Source organism: Mercenaria mercenaria, chromosome 3, assembly GCF_021730395.1.
Source record: "Mercenaria mercenaria strain notata chromosome 3, MADL_Memer_1, whole genome shotgun sequence".
NCBI classification, from domain to species: Eukaryota; Metazoa; Mollusca; class Bivalvia; order Venerida; family Veneridae; genus Mercenaria; species Mercenaria mercenaria.
The window spans coordinates 87,698,404-87,711,311 of NC_069363.1; the positions used below are offsets into that span (position 1 = coordinate 87,698,404).

General features: G+C 33.9%; 1 long non-coding RNA gene across 1 annotated transcript; it reads left to right on the top strand.

Annotated features, from left to right (window-relative positions):
• Nucleotides 1-3,029: 3,029 nt before the first annotated feature.
• LOC128556065 (uncharacterized) lies at nucleotides 3,030-12,192 on the top strand. Its single transcript, XR_008370419.1, has 3 exons — nucleotides 3,030-3,147; nucleotides 9,438-9,571; nucleotides 12,066-12,192. It is a non-coding gene; the product is annotated as an uncharacterized LOC128556065 (long non-coding RNA).
• Nucleotides 12,193-12,908: the final 716 nt, after the last annotated feature.

The following is a 12,908-nucleotide window of genomic DNA, read 5'->3' on the forward strand; positions in this document are numbered from 1 at the left end:
TTTTTTCTCAAACAAACCGTGTACTGTTTTCAAATTAAATAAGTCAAATACTTTCATTTTCATTTAAACTACAAAGTTGATGGTAACTCTTTAATTTCCGCGGAAATGTTAATTTAACTGGCGTTTCGGTGTCGTTCTTCATTTAGTTCCTTGAATTATAAAAAAAAGAAACATAAATTAAATGGTAGTCATAACGAACTTTCAAGATGTAAAATCTGATTCGTTGTAAAATATATAAAATGTTCCCGTTATTTTTTCACAGACCACCTGAATATACATAGACTAAAATTGTTTCGTGAAATACTTTGCATAAGAGTGACGTTAATATATGCTCTAACGTGTGTTGGGTGTGCTTTTATTATTATTATTATTATTATTATTATCATCATTCTCAGTCTCAATTCCTACAAGACCAACGCACAAACTCGCGATTTACTATGCAAGTTATATTCACTCTCTAGAAGCTTGTCCCAGGTATTTCGTTCGTATGAGATAACTTCTGCAACTACTCGAATATTTATCATTCTTCAAAATATATGCTATAATATGAGCAAAGAAAATATACAGACATAAATGATAATAAAAAAACAAGAGCGATAAGAGAGTGTCTGATCGGTAGCAAGATTAGTGAAATAAATTTAATACATAACATTATTGTATTATTTTCATTCAGTAATTTACTGATATACAACGGGTGACTTTAATATCAGGCATATAACGTTCACTGTTCCAAACAGAATGATTTTCGTTTTTACTGCCACAGGACCAAACTTGAATTCTGAAGAGTATGAATTTAAAAAAAAGTGGAATTTCCCGAAAAGTATTAATCAGTAAAGTCTGCAAAAGCAAACAGAATTTTAATTTCGCTCCATGGTATTCAAATATAAAGAAAATATAAAACAAGAGGGCCAAGATGGCCCTAGGTCGCTCACCTGAGAAACACACCATAATACACCATAACAGTGTAAACACAGACCTAGTGATTGCATGGAAAAAATATTCTGACCAAGTATCATCAAAATTGGAGCAAACACAAGTATTTCTTTTATTTGACCTAGTGACCTAGTTTTTGATCCCAGATGACCCATATTCAACCTTGACCTAGATTTCATCAAGGAAATCATTCTGACCAAATTTCATAAAGATCAACTGAAAAATACAGCCTCTTTTGCATACACAATGTTTTTCTTTGATTTGACCTAGTGACCAAGTTTTTGACCACAGATTACCAATAACCAAACTCTACCTAGATTTTATCAAGGCAATAATTCTGACCAAATTTCATAAATATCAATTGAAAAATACAGCCTCTGTTGCATACACAGGGTTTTTCTTTTATTTGACCTAGTGACCTAATTTTTGACCCAAGATGACCCATATTCAAACTTGACCAAGATTTTATCAAGGCAATCATTCTGACTGAATTTCATGAAGATCAATTGAAAAATATAGCCTCTATCGCATACACAATGTTTTTCTTTGATTTGACCTAATGACCTACTTTTTGACCCCAGATGACCCATATTCGAAGTTGACCTAGATTTCATCAAGGCAATCATTCTGACCAAAATTCATGAAGATTAATTGAAAAATACAGCCTCTATCGCATACACAAGTTTTTCTTTAATTTGACCTAGTGACCTAGTTTTTGACCCCAGATAACCCATTTTCGAACTCGGCCTAGACGTCATCAAGGTTATCATTCTGACCAAACTTCATGAAGATTACTTGAAAAATACAGCCTCTATCACATACACAAGGTTTTTCTTTGGTTTGACCTAGTGACCTAGTTTATGACCCCAGATGACCCATTTTTGAATTCGGCCTAGATTTCATCAGGGTAATCATTCTGACCAAAATTCATGAAGATTAATTGAAAAATACAGCCTCTATCGCATACACAAGGTTTTTCTTTGATTTGACCTAGTGACCAAGTTTTTGACCCCAGATGATCCATTTTCGAACTCGGCCTAGATTTCATCATGGTAATCATTCTGACCAAAGATGAGTTGAAAAATACAGCCTCTATCGCATACACAAGCTAAATGTTGACGGACAGACAGATGACAGACAGACAGACAGACTCCGGACATCGAGTGATCAGAAAAACTCACCTGAGCATTGCTCAGGTGAGCTAAAAATAATATGAATCAAGGCACTGCCTCAATCGGGATTTAAAGGTAGATTTTGTAATAAAAAAGTACTGTCCATGCTTGTACTGATGGACAAGTTATATGGACGCTTATTACGCACAAGGAAAACGCGTATTCTTCCAAAAATCCGAAGTCAGACGCTCTGTGCACGTGTCGGAAAGACACATTTTTTTAATTCCTTCGATAGTATATCTCATTCGGTATATACCGTATGTTACTGTAGAGGGATCGATCCGGATTTTCGTCGCTTCGGTTGGACCGATTCCCTATCTAAAAAAGAACTCTTTTTTTCAAGTTTCAGCACCCTACTGTCATGAATTTGTGTATGACGTTTTCGAATGCGCATCGACCACTTCGAGTACGGGAGGCCGGCCACGTCATAACAAAGACGTGAAATGGCACCAGCAGTTCCCTTGCTTGGCGCTCAGCATTAAAGGGAAACTGGCCTCATCTCCCATACCCTCTTGGCGGTGGATTCAATCAGGAATGAGGTGTCGAGAGTGATTAATGTAAGTTGTAGAACTTGCGTTACAACTGACCAAACATAAATGTATAAACTAAATGCGTATCACGCTGTGTAATCAAAAAAAAAACCATTTAAAACACATAAAAAGAAAATAAGTACGATCGAATTTCAAACATGTTTTTACTTCTTTTCACATTTTACCTGCGTGTTAGAGAAAATATTGCATCTGATGTCAACACTATGAGAAATATTTCCATTTAAGACTGATTAAGAAACAAACAAACATTCCTTATACCGTAACACTTAATTAGATAAGAGTCTAAAGAGACATTAAAACTTAATCTATCATGTGACATAACAATGTAATAAAAATGTAATATTATAGCTCATCTAACACCAGTCCGAATTGCAATGGATCCGTCCAATTAAGCGCATCAGGTCATAAATCCCCCCGCTGTCACGACGAAGTGACTTTCAATTGGATTAGTGCGAGAGAACATACAGGCTCTGATTAAGGACTTTATTCAGGTTTGTAGTTTTTAACCGTTTGTTGCATATTTATTGTATTTTGGGAAACTTTAAAAACGAAGCAGAACAGAGAAACAGGGTTAAAAAAGTACAGAACGGACATTTTATTATATTTAACTTTAACATTTACAGTTTATCGTCTGTTGTGCTTTTTTTTAACCCTTAACCTTAATATTCGGCCCAACTTCGGTGCTGTCCGTATGTTTTACGGAAATAAATTTTAGTTAAATGTCTAAATATCATAATAAGTATTGCAAGTGAAACCCATACTCGTCGTTCGTATTTGTGGCTCAGTGGCTACTAGACATTTACGAATTAAGTCTACGTGGACTGTGAACACCTAAGACGATCGATTTTTCAAGGGGACCGTCTCAACATGATAATTTTAATTTATATGTGGTAGGAAAACATTCCAATAATGATGGTAAGGTCTGGCTTATTATGTTACCGCACAGGATAAGATTTGGGTTTGTCTGTTCGCCTGTCTGTTCGCCAGAGAGGTGTTTTGTTATGCATATCGCAAAAAGTATTTGATCTAGCGTCATAACACTTTCCCAAAAGGTTCTTCAATATTATAAGTTGCGCATCTGCGACAAAGTTGAAAAGATGAGCTTATCTGTTCGCAATGTATCCGTATTCCATTGTCGTCGTCGTCCGAAATGAAAATAAATCTTAACTGGGTTAGCTGGGATCAAAATGTAGGTCAGCAGGTAAAACATTGTGAAAAGTGTAGAAAACGTTATATCTTGCGTCTCCATTCCTTTGTTGTTATTATACGCCCGAAGGAACGTATTTTGGTGTTCGTCTGAATGTCTGTCTGTCTGTGTGTCCGTCTTAGGGGTCAAAGGTCATATAACTTTGATATACTTTGTTTTGTGTTTATGTTGCTTTGCATTGCGGTGCTCTTGTTTTTATTTGGCAGATTCTTTTTTTTTTTTTGTTCACTTACAATTTTTTTTATTGAATTACTCCCCTTTTATGTTACTAGAAATAGGTTATTTTGTAACTGTTTTATTATTAGCCGTAGGTAAAAACCGAGACCACTTTTCTTTGGTACAACATGGATGGTACCTGCAAAGTTAAGGTGTATTTTGACACATCTGTACCTGTTAATAATTTTAGTGGACTAAAAGTTTTTCGGGGAATTTCTTCCCTTTGTTGTCATTTCCCTTAGGACTTCAACAGTAAAGTTCTTTAAATTTTGCTCCCATCCTCTGATATTTGACTTTATCAAAACCTTTGGGGGCCTCCGTGGCCGAGTGGTTAAGGTTGCTGACTTCAAATCACTTGCCCCTCATTGATGTGGGTTCGAGCCTCACTCGGGGCGTTGAATTCTCCATGTGAGGAAGCCATCCAGCTGGCTTACGGAAGGTCGGTGTTTCTACCTAGGTGCCTGCTCGTGATGAAATAATGCACGGAGGGGTACCTGGGGTCTTCCTCCACCATTAAAGCTGGAAAGTCGCCATATGACCTATCATGTGTCGGTGCGACGTTAAATAAAAAAAAATTATCAAAAACATTTACCAACAATTCTAAATTGAAAAGAGACATAACTCTGTCAAAATTCAAATCACATTTATGAGGATTGTTTTTCCTGGTGTAGACTTCGATAGTAAATAGCTATTTTAAGTTTAAAGTCAATAGCTTTGATAGTAACAGAGACATTTGACTTTATCAAAAACTTTAACCAAAAATTCTAATTTAAAAGGGGCATTATTCTGTCAAAATTCAAATCAAAGTTATAGGGATTGATTCTCCCGGTGTAGACTTTGATAGTAAATAAGTATTTTAAGTTTCAGGTCAATAGCTTTGGTAATAACAGATATATTTGACTTTATCAAGAACTTCAACCAAAAATTCTAAGTTAAAAAGGGGCATAATTCTGACAAAATTCAAATCAGAGTTATAGGGATTATTTCTCCTGGTGTAGACATTTATAGTAAATAAGTATTTTAAGCTTCAAGTGAATAGCTTTGATAGTAACAGAGATATTTGACTTTATCAACAATTTTAACCAAAAATTCTAAGTTAAAAAGGGGCATAATTCTATCAAAATTCAAATCAGAGTAACGCAGATTGTTTTTCCTGGTGTGGACTTCGATAGTAAATAATTATTTTAAGTTTCAAGTCAATAGCTTTGACAGTAACAGAGATATTTGACTTTATCAAAAACTTTAACCATAATTTTTAAGTTAAAAGGGGCATAATTCTATCAAAATTCAATCACAGTTATGGGGATTATTTTGTCTGGTGTAGACTTCGATAGTAAATACCTATTATAAGTTTTAAGTCAATAGCTTTGATAGTAACAGAGATATTTGACTTTATCAAAACCTATAACCAAAAATGCTAAATTAGAAAGGGGCATAATTCTGTAAAAATTCAATCAGAGTTATGGGGATTGTTCTTCCTTGTGTAGACTTTGATAGTAAATAAGTATTTTAAGTTTCAAGTCAATAGCTTTGACAGTAACAGAGATATTTGACTTTATCAAAAATTTTAACCAACGGAGACGACGACGCCGACGCCGGAGCGAATGCAATAGCTCTACTTTTTCTTCGAAAAGTCGAGCTAAAAACCGGCACATCCAAATTTTATTTCACCTACCGCATAGTGATGATATAATAACTCAAACCTTATTGCCGTTATAAACTCTTTTTCATATCGCGCATAATATAATTAAACTATGTTGAGACGGTCCCCTTGAAAAATCTATCGCCTTAGGTGTCCACAGTCCACGTAGACTTAATCCGTAAATGTCTAATATGCGGGAAATTGCTGGTTCGAGCCCATTAGCGAGAACTTTGTTAATTTTCATTTTTAGTTTTTTATTGATTTATGTTTTAAATTACAAAGGGACACAGGAAAATTGAAATCCACGGGCTTCACGATAAAATGTGTTTCGTACTAATATTTTAACGATCGAAACTGAATCATGAATATAGCTTATTGTAATTCATATCTATGAAATTTTGTAATATACTGAAATGAACTGTGAATAAAAAATAATATCAAAAAAATACTTGTTAAAATACAATGGAGGAAATATTGGATAAAAAATGTACATGTACCAGGTGTTTTTTGAAATTTGTGAAAAAAATCACAGACATTACACGGTTTCGATCTTAAGACCTCAAGGTTTCAAGCAGTGACCACTGAACTATCGTGACTTTCGTACCTCCGTATACACGTAAACCATTTTAATTGCAGGTTACTTTCCGTACACGATATGGAATGTACCGAAACTCAAACGAAGATTAAAATAACCGACCGTGCAATCAATATGTATTTTGACAGGTCAATGAAATTGAACAATAAAATCATACGCAGTAATGTAATAAATAATAACAAGAATGAGTTCATGCAAGCAAAAACTATATATATTTTATTACAACGAATTCCAATTTGTTCTTAGTTTTAAGGCCTTTAAAAAAAAAGCCAAAATAATCAACGCTTTAACATATGTAGAATTTGGTGAATTTTAACAAACTTGGGGTGCCGATGGTAATATATAAAATATTTAGAGTATATTTGTACCTATACGATTTCTATTGTACAAGACATTTTATCCATTAATAACCAGATATCAAACTTTAATTTCTTACACTTTACAATGCCTCTAATTAGTTTTTAAATTTAGTTGTTGCTGGAGGACGGGGAATATGATAATTCGAGTGACATTGTTACAGTCTTCACCAGAACTTAGGTCAATTTATTGTAGGTACTTGTGCAAAGAACAGAAAACGAAACAAAAACTCGTTATTACTTCATTGTATTTCAATGAAAATCTATTAGTTTTAAATCAGCAGTATAAATGAATGATTCATTTAAGAGAGATGCCAGTTTTGCTTTCACCTAAAGTTTGTTTTAGCCGACAGTGTGTCGAATATTGTCGTGTGTGAACGTGAGGTTTCCTTTGTAATGAATGGATACTTTTTACAGGCTTATAACAACACGACTCCCTAAGATATATATATAAATCACAGGTCGATAGTTTGTGCTATTGACTATTTACTTGCGTATAGTTGGAAAATATATTTAGCTGAGCTAAAGTTAAAACCTGAAGAAAAGGTATGAAAATTTAATTCTGATGTAATGTAATAAACACTGCATGTTAGAAGTCAGAACTATTTGCTCTTGATATTTGAGCCTCGGTCAATAGTTGTGCCTGTTGACCGACAAGCCATCCCATAAGAGTATAATATTACTCGATTCCTTAAAAATCGCAGATCAATAGTTTGTGGTATTGGCTTGTACATAGTCCAACAGAGGTAAGCTGGGCTAAAGCAGTGTGGGCTTAAGACAAAAATTGAGAGAAAACTTGGATTCTTTTTATCACAAACAATAAAACACAGACCTCAGACAAACGTTTTGACAATTGACCATCAGGTTATACATTCAAAAGTTGAATAATACTTTTTGTGCGTATATTACTTTTGATATAAAGAAGAAAACTGTAATCATTGCGTAAAAATATGCAGTATTTCGACCTTGTGTTCTTTTGATTGACCTTTTGTCCGAAAAAAAAAGATAGTAAGAAAAGAAAAATCTGCGTGCGTACCACATCAACGGCTATAGGGCATCATGATTATTGTTAAATTTAATTTAATGATCGCATAACACAGATCTTAATCAGCGAACACTCAATGTATTTATCAGAGAAGAAATAAAACACGACTTAAGCATAAAAAACAAATATTTGTACCCCTTTACTTATATTATAAAAGCCTTTCCGACAAGGAAATATAAAAGAAACTACTTCAAGATTTATAAACTTAGGTTTCAGTAGTTCTCATTTATTTACACAATTTAACACGAATAATTAATCGATTTGTTCCAATTTATAGTATACAATTGTTGAATTGTAAGTAGTCAAAACTATTGCCCGAGCACCATTAGATCAGAAAGAAAGATTCAAATTTTAATGTTGAACTATAGACCGGTCAATAACAAAAACTATGAACCGACGATTTATGCAAGGAGTCATGTTGTAATCTATTGGTTTAAATGTAATACATAAACAAGAATGCTTGTAGCAAAAGTACTACCCGACATAATTTATGCGAAAAATAATTTGTCTCTAAAACCAGTAAAAAGTGAGCACTCTGAATATGCATACTTACAAATAACCAAAAATATATTGTGAAGAAGGTAGTTAACCGTTGCAGCTCTTGAAATAATGCAGAAATTTTACAAATAAATATCTATTATTTTCACAAACATTTTAGAAATGAACATGTTGAAAAACATTCACCAGAAGTGTTAGGGGATTGCTTTAATGATACTTTTAAAGCTTCTATTTTTCTGTCGCCACAAATGTTTAGTTGATTCGTTATTGCTTTAAAAGAATAATTTATAAATACACACTGAATATACATGACTATTAACATGTATATGTATTTTCAAAGATAAATTATATCATGTCAAAATGGTAGATACTAAATAATAATAGAATCATAGCAATTCATTGTACTTGAGTAATTAAATGTTTTAGCTGTTAAAATTGCACGTTTTTCTTTTTTTTTTTTTTTTTTTTTTGCCTCTTCAAGTAAAATCTTTCTCCAGGCTTGAAGTACATAACCCTCTAAGGTATTTCTTAATGAAAGAAGAGAAAAATATTAACATTTAACACAAATCACCTGGCATAACACTTTTCATCTGTCTAATGTTGCGAATTTGATAATTCTATTACATGTAGCGTGGCTGGTGTTTCCATTGTAACGCATTTTATTTCACTTTTAAACACCTACATTTTTATATAATTATGGTAACGGGGTTTTCGACGGCTTCAATGTCATTTTCTTTATAAGTTAAATGAAGTATTTGCCGTTTAAACTGTTAAAAGTTAGCTTATGAATTAAAAATAGTTAATGCTCAAATCACATGATTTCAAGATGAAATCTATAAATTCTGCTTAATTTTGTTTGGTTTATAAACATAATAACGTTGGAGCGTCTGTGGCGGCATTGTAACGTAACAATGTCTTTTAGCGTTTCTGAGGTCATTTATTCATTATTCCGGCGGTATCAATTAAGAGAATCCACAAAAATAAATAAACAAACTCATTTTGGTTATCGTAAATTCTTACGTTTGCTTCTGGTTGGACATGCGCACATTCATACTTTACGACTTACTACTACAGGTTTCTTCGGTGTTACAGTCGGATGACTGTGTATGTGTGTTTGTTTATTTTTTGTTTTTGTCTTTCTTTTTGACAAAATTTATCAATTTAATGCATTCGAACAGTGAGTAAATGATTTCAAGTTCATGATAAAATGTGATAATTTCAGGTATGTCGGTTCATAAAGAGGCCTGATGTCGGGACGGTGAAGGCACGTCTACAAGATAATGTGGTGTAAACAGATGGTAATCGTAATTTCCGGACACAGATGCGACTTGCAAGGGTCAAAATCTTTAAATTATGGTAAGTACCATAAACGTGTGGTACGATGGTCTAATGTGAATAATATGAAATAAGACAAAGTCTCAAAGCGAGCTCAAAGAAATCAGATTTAGCTAAAAAATAATATACATGTCATTTATATGTAACACAGAAACTATTCACTACTCAAAAGAATTCGCGAGGACGTTACCGTATTCACATATTTTCTTTCACTTTATCTATTTTATCAACAACTTCAAATAGTTGCTGTATATATTTTTCTCCGACTTGAATGGCATCTACATACATAGGAGTTGCGGCTTCATGTCACTAAAGTGGCAGGGGCCAGTTTCGCATTTGGCCCGGGTACGTTTTTTAAATAAAATAGACAGATGCACTTTAAATGCATTTATATTCAACTGGTTATTTATGATGTTTATAGAACTGAGGATTCCTGCGTACGAGTAGTTATTGTGTAAAGTACATGTACTTGAATCGATTTTCCTAGCTCCGTGTAGACGGCCGGGTCTAAAGTCTTACCTGAGGTAACGGAATTCAGACGAAATGGAAACGGTCATTCATCCATCCAGATTCAGCTCAAAATAGCGGAAAAAGTAAACGGTTATGAGATACTTTTCTTCTCACCATTATTTTCGTCTGGCCACATGCTTTAAAAAGATGCATGCGTTTTAGGTCAGTCATTTGCAGATAATACGGTACAGGTCGCTCAAGGTGTACATTTTGGGCCATTTTTGCCTCAAAATTTAGTGTCCTGAAACCTACGTTTTACTCGTTTTTATCACAGAAGCAACAGAATCGGCAGGCTAAAAATGTCAAACAATGAAGTGTTAAGTCTATGCAATACATTCGCTCAAAATTTGCCTTGAATTTATCAAAATTGGATTTTTCATGATTTTTTTCGCACTGGTATCAGCGCAGATTTGTGGAATTTTCAAATTAACTGTCCCTTGCCCCCATAAAGTTACTGTTTTAAGTAATATACCGGAAATCATTACGTAACAATTATGCAATTGACATGATAAAGCATAGGTCACTTCGGTAATCAAGACCCTAACTTTATTTCGAGAATGTCCCCTAATTAGAGCGGATCATAAAATTTACTGAAGCATATAAGATTACTTTGATGTGACAATGTCATAAAAACGCACTCGGATTAATAATATTGAGCCGCGCCATGGGAAAACCAACATCCAGACCGGCCTGCGCATCCGCGTGGTCTGGAGCCATGCTGGTCGGAAAGCCACTATGTTGTTTTTTTTTCATTGTACGGCTTACATATCACGTGGCGGAGCTATTCTATTTTTTAAATAAAAAATAAACATTTCACGCGATATCTAGTATTTTAAAATCTATCAGAATTGATATACATGTATTTTGTGTACTTTGGAACTTTATCGATATTTACATTTATCACATCCGTGATCGGCACTATTTGACACTCAGTCAGTATCTTTTTGGTAAGCACCCCTTTTAATAGGTAATGGCACTGTCCAAATTGAAAGATGGAGAAGATCATTATAGAAATTTAGCAGGGCAAGGGTTAACAACAGATAAAGAATATAAGTGTAGAACACCCCTCCCCGCTACCCGCCCCCTCTCTATTAAATCTAACCGCTGCATTCACCATCCGAACTACCTTGATATTGTCAAATAAAACTTTCGAATTCAAAGAATCAATAGAAATAAAAAAAATAACAATTATAAGATGATTAATATTTTTTGAATACGGAATTAATTGATCCCGATTTGAGTATAATTGGATACAAAATCGAAGACTGGACTTTGTTAATTGAACATTTCGTTTCTAGCTTCATCTTTAAATTATATTGCGAGTATCATATAAGCTTATTACAATAGGTGGTAAGTTCTGTGAGATCATGTTACGAAGTAAAATAAAAACTTCATAATTACTTTATAAATTCATGGAAAATATCATTTTTTTTTCTTGTTTCTTAACCTAAATTTGTCGAGATCAAAATTGCTGCAAAAAATAATTTATTAATCCAAAATCATCAATGGTAATACGGATTAGTTAAAGTATACCAGATGTGGTTTTGCAAAGATATTTTTCTTTATCTTGTGGTGGATATTTACTTTAAAATAAATTCATTACTGATCGAATAGATTGAAATACAATTTAACTCTAACGTAATTTATATTGTGCGGTCAAGTCTTTTTGCCCTACATAGATTGCGCATGCGCGAAAATTGTCTCCCGTTGCTAGGGCAATAGCTCTCTGTAAAAAGATCTATACTTGCGTCACCGTAAAGCTCGATTCTTTGAGCTCGCTATTAGTAAAACTTCTGAAAAAATTTCAAATGACATTATGTAGCGGCTCAAAATCTGAGTCAAATTCAAAACAGAAACTATCGGCAGCTAGCTCTACTTGAACAATCAGTAAGATTGACTGAAGTATCTAATATATGGTACATATTTGTATAAAATGCTACAGAACACCCATATTTAGCAAATTAACAAAACGATACATTTTTTATTTATCTTTCATTTCTTTCAGATCTCTATGTGCATGCGAATATCTTCAGCCGACTTGTGAAATGTCCAAACAGCTCCAACTGCTACCTAAGATGATAACACGGACGATAAAGGAATGAAGGGTTAGTTGACTTTTAAATTAAATTTTGTTATGTGGTATGACACTTTTATTGATCAGGTGTGAAATGCTACAGAACACTTATATTAAGCATAACCGATACACTATATTTTTTTTTGAGTTAGAACTTATGATTGTATAGTTGCCTTTTTTAAAAAAGGTAATTAGAAGCAAATATAAAATATGAGCCGCGCCATGAGAAAACCAACATAGTGCGTTTCCGACCATCATTGATCCAGACCAGCCTGTGCATCTGCACCCAGAAAATCGGACAGTCGCGTAAACGCTAATTGTGGCGTTATTTTTTATCATTTGTTGACAAGTACATAGACGCTTGCTTTATGTACAACATCCACTGCAACAATTGCAAATCGGTAAGTGAAACTTATGAAATCGGAATATCTACGTTTCTTCACAAAATGTTGTAACAACTCTCGCTGGGGCGGGGGTGGTGGGGGGGGAAGCTGCATGCATGTGCTTTCAGTGCGCATGCGCATACTTGTTTTGAGGCCCCAACATTATTCCAGGGGTACTCATCTACAATCTGCTAAATGCAGACATGAAAATTGCGTGTTGTAAAACAAGTTTTCGTGTCAATAACACGAGTTAAATGCGTTTAAACCATTTTTACTTAAAATTTTGTGTAGTATATAGCTCAGCTGAATGTTTCAAAGTCCCGACATCCTTATATCAAGCATTAATAGTTGAATGTAAACAAGGTTAAAATGTCTTTTTGTCATTAACGCC